At 42.4% G+C, this 12480-nt stretch overlaps 1 protein-coding gene across 4 annotated transcripts in view; it reads left to right on the plus strand.

Annotated features, from left to right (window-relative positions):
* The window catches only part of PLAG1 (PLAG1 zinc finger), a 54059-nt gene that overhangs the window by 23306 nt on the left and 18273 nt on the right, over positions 1–12480 (plus strand). For 2 of the 4 annotated variants that reach the window (XM_059166416.1, XM_059166417.1), the window contains exon 2: positions 11151–11254. The exons of the other annotated variants lie outside the window; for them this stretch is intronic. The gene's annotated coding sequence lies outside the window, so the exon portion shown is untranslated. The remainder of the gene's footprint in view (positions 1–11150; positions 11255–12480) is intronic. 4 annotated transcript variants of the gene reach the window in all.

Raw genomic sequence — 12480 nt, forward strand, 5'->3', positions numbered from 1 at the left:
GAAAAATAAAATGAGACAAAATCAGAGAGGGAGACAAATCATAAGACACTCTTAACTGTAGGGAACAAACAGGGTTGCTGGAGGGGAGATGAGTGGGGGGCTGGGTGATGGGCATTAAGGAGGGCCCATGAAGTAGTGAGCACTGGGTGTTGGATGCAGCAGATGAATTACTGACCTCTACCTCTGAAACTAATAATACACTATATATTAATAGAATTTAAAGATTAAATTTTTAGAAATAAACTACCTAGGTAATACTTTGGTAAGCCGAATTGAGATCTTTGTTTTTTGTCCTACTTTTTGAAAAACTAACATTGTGTTAATGTTGTTTCCCATGTACTTTTTTTTTTTTCTTAAGATTTTATTTATTTAATGGAGAGAGAGACAGCAAGAGAGGGAACACAAGCAGGGGGAGTGGGAGAGGGAGCAGCAGGCTTCCTGCTGAGCAGAGAGCACGATGTGGGACTCAATCCCAGGACCCTGGGACCATGATCTGAGCTGAAGGTAGACGCTTAACCACTGAGCCACCCCTCCCCTGTACTTTTATGTTACTTCTACTTGTTCTTTAAAAGCTAGACTACTTGTGAATGACCGCCACGATGTATTTAGCCTTCTCCCATCATTGGCTATGTAGCTTATTCGTGGTCTTTACATAAGCAGAGATGAATGGCCTGGTGCATAAATCTTTATGTACATCTTGGCTTCTTTGCATCTTTGCAGATAAATTTTTAGGTATGAAGTGGGTGGAGAAAATGATAAATGCTTCCTCTGGCTTGGTAGTTGTTTGGCCACTTTGACCCTTGGGAGGACTTGTGTCACTAGGCTTACGTGGGCATGCCCACCCATTTCCTTAACCCTCCCCGATGTGGGCCACGACCACTTAAAGAACCCTTGCTGCTGTCTGTGCTTTTTGATTTTTCCTGAACATCTTTCTCTTTCATGTTTTCCCTTCTGAGTTGTCCCTCCTGCTGCCATCATTACGTTTGCCCTTGACACCTGAGGCTGCTCATTTCGCTGCGCCAGAACTCTCAGCCTCCTTCTGCCTGAGAGATTGGCACTAAGTGAAGGAGGGCACACAGTGCTGCCTCTGTCAGAAAGTGCAGGAAGTGTGTGGGTTTATAACCTCTGGTTCAGCTCTTCAGACCCTTGTTCCTCCTCTCTGGTTTTCTTCTCCCTGTGTCAGATCATTAATGTTACAGGACAAGTAAAAGATGGCTGTAGAGTCACACTCCCAAGTTCATGCTATGGTGACAGGAAAACACTCACCTGCCACGCACGTTCTGAACTACTCAGAATTTTCAAAGCAAATCAACTAAGGAAGTGGTTATTCACATTGCCTAATTCCTTTAAAAAAAAAAAAAAAAGGATTCAAATTGGCACCTCTTTTGGTACCCTTGAGTATTAAACAGGTGGATGTCAGTTGAGAAATCTAAAAATTAGGAAGGGTCAACTGTTACAATCAAGATTCTGACACTATCATACAAACTAAAAGTACCTCATGTTTGCATTCAGCTTTCCAGAGTGTTGTCGTCACTTCAGCCTGCTCACCTCTGTGCATCTGAACCCCAGAGTGAGCCCTGCCAGCCACAGCTTGTGTCCTTCCATCCACTTTGCCATGCTCTGCTGGACCTGGTGGTCTCACTCTATTAACACTCTCAGCCTCTCCTTTTCCCTTGGCGTGTCTTCACGTGCTCTCTGCCTCCCCAGCTTGCTTGTGCTCCAAAATATTCCATTGCATCAGCTGCTCTCTTTCCCACGTCACTACTCCCCACCCTGGAAGAATCCTTGCTTTTTCTTTCCTTGGGATTCCAAGTGCCTGGGACAGCCACATCACCAGATGCTTTAGAAACAGCATGTGTAGGGACACCTGGGTGGCTCAGATCATTAAACGTCTGCCTTCGGCTTAGGTCATCATCTCCAGGTTCTGGGATCGAGCCCCATGTCAGGCTTCCAGCTCAGCAAGGAGTCTGCTTCTCCCTCTCCCTCTGGTGCTCCCCCTGCTTGTGCTCTCTCGCTCTCTCTGTCTCTCAAATGAGTAAATAACGTTTTCAAAAGAAAGAAAGAAACAAACAAACAAACAAACAACATGTGTAAAGTGGTCCTGAAAGGATAGCTTGAGTCCACGGCCTGTTGTGATTTGGTCCCAGGTCACACCCTCTGGCTCCCTTCCCATTTACACCCCCACAGCACCAACCTGAAGTTCCATAGGCTCATCAGTCTGGGGTTCATATGCCTGCCCTGACTTATGCCATTTCCTCTGGTGAAATGTTCACCTCCTTTGCCCACTTGACCAGTGCCAGTTCACCCTTGAAAATTGTGCTCGGGTGTCCCCTCCTGTGTGAGGCCATGTTCATTTTTGTCTTCTCTGTCCTCTGTGTGTTTATGGTCTTTGGTCAGCATCCTCACACAGCCTGTCCTCCTGTACCTGCTCTTGTGTGCTGGGTCTCGTCCCTGCTAATCCATTATCCTTTCTCCACCTGACCTGTCAGCATGTAAACATGCCAAGCCTCTGCTGTCTTAAGAACAAACACAGGGACAGAAAACTCTTTCTGTACCTTCCCCTTCAGCAGATACCATTTCTCCAAAGAGCTTCAAGCCTCAGATTTCTCCCATGGCACTCCTTCCTCATCCCCAGCATTCCATGCTGGTTCTTCTGTCCCCTGACATAGTTCTTTCCAGGATTACAATTTTTTGCTTTCCAGACATTTTGCTTTGCAAGTCTCCAAAGCAAAAGGGAGTAGAATTTAGTTCTTACAGTGATCACTGTCTCCATGAAATTCTCTTCTTTTGCTTTTCTGACAGTACAGTGACATGGTTTTCCCCCTGTTCCATGGCCTGCCTTCTCCCCGTACACTGGCCCATCTGTTTTGTCCATTCTGCAAGTGGTAGGGTTCCTCCTTTTGCCCGCCTCCATACTCCTTTCCCTAAACACCTGTGTGTCATGAGCAGTCTTGGTCCTATGTCACGGCCACTGTCCCCTCTCATCCTTCCCCTGCTTCAAAGCCTGTGCCAGTTCTCCCTTATCTGTTAAAGACACTGCCAGGGTCTTTGTGTTACTGGTTCCTCAGCATTTCAGTAAAACTCTCGAGTGCCACTGGCTGTGGCTTGTGCTTTGCATGTGATGATAGCAGATGCCATCTATCCCTCGTAGAAAATTCTGGGGTTTAATGATCTCCCTTTTGAGCTGAAGAAACTCAGTCTGCAAAAAGGTAAATGATTTTTTATCCACAGCATCGCAGCTGGTCCATTTGGCCTCCGTTACCCCCACACAAGATTGCCTCCACAGGCACAAGTGAGTCTGACATCGCCCATAAAAGTGCTTTTTTCCTTGGTGTTCAGCTTCCTTCACCCTCCTGGTCCCTCTCAGCCTTTACTCAGCACTAAATACCATCAGCTCTAGGCAAGGAAGAAATAACTGCACCTGCCCTGGTCCCTGCTCCACAAACTGGTGCTGCACACCATTCCCAGCCCCCCGCCACAGGTTCATGGCTTCTCTCTCTCCACTCACCATTTACTTGGCTCTTCCTTCCCAAACTTTCACCCTCAAAGCTTGAATGAATCTTTTATCTCTAAGAATTCCCATTATTCTTAATCCACACTATTTGGGGGCATTTTCTACCTTCTGTTTTGTTACCAGTAATTATAAATATTCTTTTGCTGTATCTTCCCTTCTAAATTACACGCTTCTTGGTGGTGGGACCGGTAACTGATTCATCTTTTTGTTTTCCATGATAGTTGAATTAAATATTGGAGAGCTATTCATCCAAAACTTTAGTCTTAGAGCCCATTCATTCCAAGAGCCTCTGTGCAGGTAGGGAGAGCCTAATTGGTATATTGAGGAAGACGAACTTGCTAGACATGACCACAAGATGGCACAGTGACTGCAGTGTCATAGTATCTGTTGAGGTTGGGCCAAGAGAAGAAAGAGAACAAGGTGTTCTTGATTGCTGGGCACTCAAGGGAAATCCAAGAGAATTTTCAAATTTAAAGTATTCAGTCAACTCCTAATCATTCACAAAGATAGTCAAGTAGGTTGGGCAGCTGTTTCCTTCCCCAGATCCATCGTCGGGCCGATAGAAGGAAAACCTTCCCTCCCGCCCTCCTCTCTTCTCTTCCTCGTCCTGTTGCTTCAAAAACCATTTGAGGGCCTCCGTCTGCTCTAGATATTAGGGTCCTAGAAATGGACAGTAAAAAGCAAGATCTCTGCTGTGCTGGAACTGATTCTAGAGCCTTTGCTGAGATTTAGTGGACGATATTAAAGACCGATCCGAGTTTCCTTCCTGTTTTTTTGGTTTTGAGTTTTTGGTTTTTCTGTTACTCCTGAGGTCACTTTTCCCCTTCATGCCCAGCACAGATTGATCTGTAGCTTTGTGTTATTCAAATGAGTTTCAGTTTAAAATGCAGAAGAAGCACCAGTCAGTGTATTATTATGACCAATTTTGTTTTAGCCATGATTTTCTGTGGCCTTCTATCTTATTAAGGTATCCCAGTTAATCAAGAATTGACTGTGTTCTCTTTGCAATTAGAGAACTGAGGCTCAGGAAGGTCAAAACATGCATATCACGTAGGTAAATATGTGGAAAAATACATACTCAGGTCTCTGTATCATTCATTACCTCATGATCAGGATCAATGCCAGTCAGTTTCTTCAAAACAAAAGAAGACAAGCAAGTGTCCATATCGTGGCAGGTACCTACCTATAGGTAAATTTGACATAAACTGTGTTGCCAAAGGTGAAGTTTGCCAAGGTGGACTCAGTGTAAATTTATTTAGTTGAAATTGCATCTAGTGTGTAGAAGCATTTCTTCTGCAAAGGGAAAGCAAGAGTATGAAAGTAACACAAGTTGATCATTTGGAAATCTCAGAAATCACACACTGCTTGTTTTAAAACTGAGAGAAGTGCTATCTATTAGAGCAACCTCCTTTGTGGTGTGTTGTAGTTGAGCACTGATTTTTTCCCTAGTATTGGATCTCCATCGCCTCCCGGTGCCTTCCCTCTGTACCTAATCCCTCCGCCAGCCTGGCTCTGCAAGATGGGATTCATTTTCACACTCTTCTTGCCACCCCTTGCTTCAGTTTTAGGAGGATGAGGGTAGGGGATTAATCTGAGATGGTATGTGAAAGAGACATTCCCATGTTGTAGAAGTCAGTGTGGAATTTGAGGTGTACTTGTCGAGTACTTCGATGGAGTGCGTTTTTTCCCTAATACATAGCTGTTTTCTCTGATTTTTAGTAATCTTAATATTTTTGGAGACGCAATATAATCTTTTCCCGCAGTTAGCCACAGGCAGGGGTCAGTCCATCCCTGGGTGGTCATAATCACATAATACCAAATTACCGTTCAGTTCAACATGCAAAATGACTGTTGGCTCCACATGGATGTGTTTTGTTTTAGCTGTGATTTGGCCTTATCTGCCACTCTGACCACCATAAAATTTACGTTACACACACCACCTGTGTCACAGAGATGAGAAGATAAAGGTACACTACTCACCAAGCATCACTCTTAATACTCATGTAGCATCACACATGCGTGCAGTCTTCTTACATGGAGTATTGCCATTGTTTGTCCTTCAAAGATTCTATTGGCTGTGATTCAATAGGAGCCTGTGCCAGGAAAAAAAAAAAAAAAAATCCAAGCCCCTTACTTTTAAGTGCACATCAGGCCATTTGGGGCTGGCACTTACTTCTGAGTAACACACTGAGTATAATAGCTTTGCATTTTGAGCCCTCAGAACGATGCCAGAGACTGGACATACATGACCCCCGTTCGCTTTTCACCACAAGGTAAGTATCTTTTCCTGTCTTGCAGAGAGATTAAGTTGTCCAAAGCTGTGCTTACAGTAAGGCTCAGGCAGGATTCAGACACTTTTCTGATTCCCAAAAGGCAAGCCTGTTGCCTCTACACACTGTTCCCTGTAGTGCTCGAGGCTCTGATTTGGTAAAAGTGTTTGTGGGGTGAGGCCCTCTCCCAAGTCCGAGTCACAAAGGAGCAGTGTAAAGACAATTGCCAGAACTGTACCCATTTGGATTATGGACGGGCAGCCTTTCTGCAATACATGTTCCTCTCAGAGTGGGCCAGGGGAGCAAGCGAGCGTGAGTCCTGTAGTGGAGAATGGGCTGCACCAGGTCCAGGTTGAGCTTCAAGAAAGAGGACCCTGAAGCCTCACAGTGACAGATTTAAACCCCCTTTTGTTAATTACCTGTCAGCAAACACTGCAAAGGCCTAAGTGAGTTTATAGTTCCAGGTCAGATTTCATTGAAAAAAATGTTACCCTAAATAAAAACTGGAAGAATCCCCACTTAATTCTGTTTCAGAAAGCAACGAAAGCACACAAAGATTGGTTGTTTTCTGAATTATCTCAAAACATGCTGGGAATGGGAGTGGATGGAGCAAATTGTACAGGTACCTACATTTAAGATAATTTGTAAATTATCAGTACAGTAGCCCTTGGTAAAAGGACTTATATAAGGCCCCTCCACCCATTGCAAGTCTCTTAGCTCCAGTCTGTCTTTTGCTGTGTGTGGCTCCAAAAATAACAAATCACCTCAAGTTACCCAGACCCACTCCAGTTTCTGACTCCCTCTACCTGAATACCTGTCCAAGGTTGGCTAGTACTTGTTCCTTTGTTATCTTGGCTGGAGTGTAACTTCGTTTATTTTTTTTTTTAATTAATCAAAGGCGGGCCTACCAATTAGCAAGGCACTTCTTTCTTTTTAAGGCTACCGCTAATTAACATATTTAAAAGGTCTGTACAGAGGCTGCATTGAGTTGCTTCAGTGGGTGCTTCCTTTGGTATTTGATAAATGGAACTTATCCCAGTACTATGTATTATTTGTGGGTCTCAGTTCCAGCGAGAGTGTATTCCTGGAGCCTTTAAATCATCTAGTACGATGCGCCAGTCTATAAAGCGACAGGTGAACTGCACTGGCTTCCTCCACGGGCAACAGCTGAGAATGTGACTCTAAGCACTGCCAAGACGTAGCCTTTCTAGTAAGGACTGAATGTGACTCTTACAATTAAACCAAGATTCCCCTTTTTCTCCACTACCCAACCCCCCCCGGATTGGGAAAGAAAGATTTTCGTCATTTTGAGTCATTGCCCTTTTAAAGGATTTTAGTTTATCAGTTTACAGAAAGTGGTTTGGGTTTTTGGCTTTGGTTTTTTTGTTTTTTGTCTTTTGTTTTTTGGCATACTTCAGTAAATTCATTTGAAGATATTTTTGTCATCCTCATTAATTTTGCTTCTTTCAATATGAAAACATGGGCTTTTTTTCTAGCCTTATTTAGGTACAATTGATACTTAATAAACTGCACACAATTAAAGGTTACAATTTGCAAAGTTGTGACATATGTCCACATCCCTAAAACCTTCACCACCACCAACATACTGAACATAACCATCATTCCCAGAAGTTTACTCATGTCCTTTGGTGAGCTTTCCTTCCCAATCCGCCCTCCTGTTCCCAGATAACCACTGAGCTGCTTCCTGTCACTGTAGATCAGTTTGCATTTCCTAGAATTCTATATAAATGGAATCATTTAATATTTACTTTTTCTGTCTAACTTCTTTCAGCGTAATTATTTCGAGGTCCCTCCATGTTGCTGTGTGTGTGAGTAGTTCATTGCTTTTTACTGCAAGTTAGCCAAGTCCACTACATGAATCTACTACAACTTGTTCACCCATTCACATATGGATTGGCATTTGAGTTGTGTCTGGTTTTTTTACTATCACAAATGAAGCTGGCATGAATGTTCATGTACAAGCCTCTGTGTAGATATGTGTGTTCATATCTCCTGGGTAAACACATAGGTGTGAAATGGCTGTGTCATATGGTAGACACATGTTTAACATTTTAAGAAACTGCCCAACTTCTAAAAAGTGATGTAATTATTGTTACCTTTCTTGCCAGTGGTAGGAGTTCCATTTGTTTTACATCCTCACCAGTATTTGATCCAGTCAGATAGTCAGTATTTTTCATTTTAGTCTTTCTAGGAGGTAGATGGCGGTATCTCACTGTGGTATTCATTTGCATTTCTGTAATGAACTGTGATGTTGAGCATCTTTTAATGTGCTTGTTTGCCATCTGTGTACCTTCATTGCCAAAATGTCTGTTCAGATATTTTCCCATTTTTCAGTTGGGTTGTTTTGTTTTCTTACTGTTGAGTTTTGGAAGTCTATTGTAGGTATAAGTTCTTTATCAAATCTGTGCTTTGCAAAGATTTCCTTCCAGTGGCTTGTCTTTTCATTTTTTTAAATGTGGTCCTTTGTACAGCAGTTTTGGATTTTGATGAAATCCATTTTATCAGTTTGTTGTTTTATGGGTTGTGCTTTCAGTGTTGTACCCAGGGAATTTTTGACTAACTGAATGTCACAAGATTTTTGTCTTCTAGAATTTTTTAGTTTCAGGTTTTACATTTGTGTCTCCGATCCATTTGAAGTTAAGTATTGTTTATTTTGTGAGATAGGAATTCAAGTTTTTTTTGTTGTTGTTGTTATTTAATATTCTTTAAATGCAAGGTTTTTAATGCTAAGTAGTTATTCTGTCTTAAACATATACTTTACCCCTTTTATTAGACATTACCAATTTTTATTCTTAAAACATACTTTGAACATGCTTATACTTAAATCTTTGTTTCCCACCTTTCTTTCTTTCTTTTTCGTTTTCTTTTTTTTTTTTCCTTTGGCTTACATTTAGAAATTTACCAGGTCAGCATATCAGCATACATGAACATTTAAAGGGCTTTGATTACATATTTCCACAATGTAGTCCAGAACATTTTAACAGTTTACATTCCCACCAACAACTACTAACAAAATTTAATTCTTATGGCAAATTTTGTTTGTTTCTTTGAAAGCATCAGGGATGCTCCGGGACACCCTCTCTTGTTCTCCTCAGCGTCTTTCTAACATTCACTCTGGCCAAGTGCCTTGCTCCCCGTCATTCTCCTCATATGACCCTTCTACTTGGCACTGGCAGGGTTAAGCAAACTCCTTGCATCTCTTGCCTCTTTTATGAAAACGTTTATGGGGTTGAATTTACATTTCTCCCAGCTCAGTAAAGAAGGCCCTCTTCACATCTGAGATGAAAAGTTCTCCCTTTTCTCAGGCTCCCATTGTGTCCCGTCTCCCAGAATGCTCCATTTCTCTTCCCTGCCTCTTTACCCTCACTAAGCACAGAAGCTGTCCCAGGTCTTCCCCACCTGGCATCCCGAGTTGCCCCTCAACTACCAGCCTGTCTTTTTCTTCTCTTCCAGTGCAAAGCTCTTTGGAAGAAAGCATCCTTTTGTTGGAAGTCACTTCCTTCTTGCTCAACTGGCAATTCACAGGGGAGTGTTGCTCCCTCCTCCTCCTTCCCCATTCTTGCCCTCCCTCCCACCCCACCCCATAGTCTTTTTTGCTGAAGTGTGGTGTCTTCATGCCTAAGTGGTGAGCTCTAGGCAAGAATTTCAGGGTGGTTCTAGAACTCATTGTAGTTTTATCTTTTTGTGGGGCTCGCCATCTTTTTCTTCCTTCTCTTTGAAGCTCTGTCTCTGCCCATCACCTCTTTAAATTAGAGTGGCTGTCACTAGATACCACCATGACTTAACCATTAACTTGGTTTGAGTCTGTCTGTGTAGGAGTGAGTTGTACAGCCCTGTCTACTTCTTTGCATCTCCTTAGTCACTGTGGTCAGGCACTTAAGGACCTGTCCGGTTTCCTCTAGGAAGTGCCCGTTCATGCTGCTTTTTGGCTCTCTGCTTTAGATACTCCAGCACCCAACTTCTGTATCTCATTTGAATAAGCATACCCTATACCTTTTTCCCTCCCCCCCACCCCCCAACTCCTGTCACTGCCCTGAGTGCTTGTTGTCAGTGCTTCAGAATTGCCCCACTTCTTGTCATTAGTATGTGAGTGTATGTGGGATTCAGTGCACTTTTCTCATTTGAATCTTTACGATGTCTATAAACCACACTGCACTCCAGCCAGAGCATCATCTTTGAATCTGTAATAATCTGTGGTGCTTGTCTCAGAGTTCTTCTGGCATGCCCCCCCCCACTCTCATGTCCCCTTTCCTTTAATGTACTTTCTTCAAGGTAAAAATCACCAGAACTCCATTGTATTCTTTTCCTTTTCTGACCTTCTGAGGTACTTGTTTATACCATAATATTGTTTTTTATTGTTGCTTTGTCCTTCTAATACTGCCTTATAAGGGCAACTTTTATTTTAATTAACAGGCATATTGCTTCACTTGGCATAAGGTGTCTATGCCATGGCTACAGCTGTCTTGGAGACTCCTTGAGAACAGGGGTCATGCCTGTTTGCATCCCAATAAGTTCAGATTGGTGCCGTACGTAATAGGTGCTGGTAATATTTATTACATTGGTGTCAGCTACTTATCTTAATGGAGCAGGAGCCACATACGATGGAGCGTTGACTCTGGTCTGGAGAAATGAAGTAGACGACTTCTGTACAGACCTCCCAGCAATCCCTTTTCTCTCTTGCTCTACTACCCCTGGTGTTAGGCCTTCCTTACTTGTATCAACAGAACAAAGCTGTGAGTAATCCGAAAACTTGAGTACTTTGGGGGTACATGTTTGTGTTTCTTTGAGTGTTGCTGAAGATGGTCTTGCCACCTATGAATGCACTTTAAAATGAATGGTAGTCTCATTGTAAAGACATACTCAGGAGCTGAGTAATTGTCTTTCTCCTTACTCTGCCTCTACTCTGGGACATTTCTGGTTTGCACCCTTGCCTGCGAACACATGACCTGAGGGAATCTGAGAGGGTTTCTCCAAGCTGTTGTTTAGAACAAGATCTACACCTCAAAAGTTTTTCCAGAAACTGTTACATAGAAACTGTTAGAGATGTGTTTCAAATGTAAATGAGGGAAATAAGCAGCAATTTTGAGGAATGACCGTAAACTGGGAGTAATATTTGAATAAAAATATGAACAATCTAGATAACTTGTGATTCGGTGGGGAGATATTTAAATCTAGGGGTACTGATTTATTTACTTTTCACTTTTCAGTGTACTGTAAATATTTTATGTGTTTCACATAAAAGTATAAAAATATGATAATGAATAAAAACCAGTTTGGCTCATATGCCATTAACCAGATTGGCTCGCACTTTTGTAATTTCAAACTAACTCTTCTTTTCTTTTTAGGTTGCCTCTTGGTGCTGCATTGGCCGTATTTGGCACCCAGAATGCTTCATTCTGTGATGGTCTATTAATAAGGTTACCTTGTAGAGTTTGGAGCAGGGCCTCAGGTAGGTGGCTTTTATCATTATATGGCATGGCTTTCAAAGTGATCCATTATTTCAGTTTCAGAATAATTTAAGATACCGTATTAAAAGCTTTGAAAAGCATGCCACATAATAAGCATGCCACTTACTATTTTAAGGTCTATCAATATGGATTGTGTTCAGCAGGACTTTATTAATAGTTATAGTCTAATGGAAGGATTGAAATACTGGCAGTGAGCAGTCTTCCTTACTTTGTGCACAAAATGCATAGCTGCCGTAAAAGCTTATTTGTTCATGTTCCCCAAATAGCCCGCAGATGAACTTTTAAGCTCCTCTTTCTCCTCTTGCTCAGAGTGATAGACTATCCCATGTTACCACTATGTCTTCTTCCTGTCTACTGAGAGGGATCTGATGAACTCCGGGCAGGTGGGGAAGGCTGCTCGCTCTGCTTGCTGGGATGGGGCAGATGCTACAGTAAGGAACTTCGTGGGGCAAGAGCAGTTTGCTAGCCTGGTTGGGAAGGGGACACACCCTAGCATCTGGGCTTTCCAGCCTGTAGGTGCAGCTCAGTGGCACAGAATTGATAGTGATACTTGGAAGTCCAGGCGCCTGTGGATGTGGGACCAGGTAAGTCTGTCAGCAGGACCTCACACACAGGATCAAGGTTTAGAGGCCAGGACCCTCAGCCCTAGGGAAGTAAGAATGGTATGAATAAAGATGGCTAGGCCAAGTGCCAGAGGATAGGCTCAAGGTCATAAACTCCACTGAACCCAGGCAAGGGGCGGGCCCTGGGGAAAAGAGGACACAGCCCAAGAGCCAGGCAGGGTCCCCCACTGTGCATGAACAGAGTTTTACAGTCAAACAAAATGTACATAAACTAATCTGGCTAAAATTCCTAACACAGTATTCTCTGAAAATTAAGCATTAAAATCTAGTTAGCATAAATTTTTAGTCATTTGCATATTTATATAGTCAGTTTTTTAAAGATGTTAACGGTTTTTCAGTGTTGCAGATTATGGTTTTTTTTTTTTTTTCCTTTTCTACTTCATTGTCATTTTTGAACCACTTTTTGATGAAACTGGTTTAGCAGCTCAAAAAAAGAAAAAAGTTTTTCAGTCCTTTGATGGAGCCAACTACATTTATGTAGATTTTCTCCTTTTTTATTTTTCTTTTATCAGTAATCCCTCAGACATTTTTTCTGACATTTTCAACATCATCCTTACATTTTAATTTCCCATAAAGAACATCCT

The sequence above is a fragment of the Mustela lutreola genome, chromosome 3 (genome assembly GCF_030435805.1).
Source record: "Mustela lutreola isolate mMusLut2 chromosome 3, mMusLut2.pri, whole genome shotgun sequence".
Classification (NCBI taxonomy): domain Eukaryota; kingdom Metazoa; phylum Chordata; class Mammalia; order Carnivora; family Mustelidae; genus Mustela; species Mustela lutreola.